Here is a 284-nt window from a genome sequence, read left to right as displayed (position 1 = left end):
CGTTTACAGGGTCGCTTTTCTTGATGAATGAAACATTACGTTTAAACGTTTCCAAACCCAAATGAGCAAATGATTCGATGTATTTCCATCGTTTTTAGTGTTCTGTGGACACTCCCTCTCTAAACGAGTGCAATTAAGAAGAAATTACGATGATTATGCCCCGCACCGATCGCCTCTCTGGCTCTCGTTTTCGCTCTCTGCACAACGGAAAGCGCGGGTCGGCGTGGAAATATTTTGTGCCAGTCCGAAGGGGATGTATTCTTATCATAGATCATAATCATCCA

This window comes from Penaeus monodon, chromosome 25 (assembly GCF_015228065.2).
Source record: "Penaeus monodon isolate SGIC_2016 chromosome 25, NSTDA_Pmon_1, whole genome shotgun sequence".
NCBI lineage: Eukaryota > Metazoa > Arthropoda > Malacostraca > Decapoda > Penaeidae > Penaeus > Penaeus monodon.
This window is presented reverse-complemented; position numbering follows the sequence as displayed.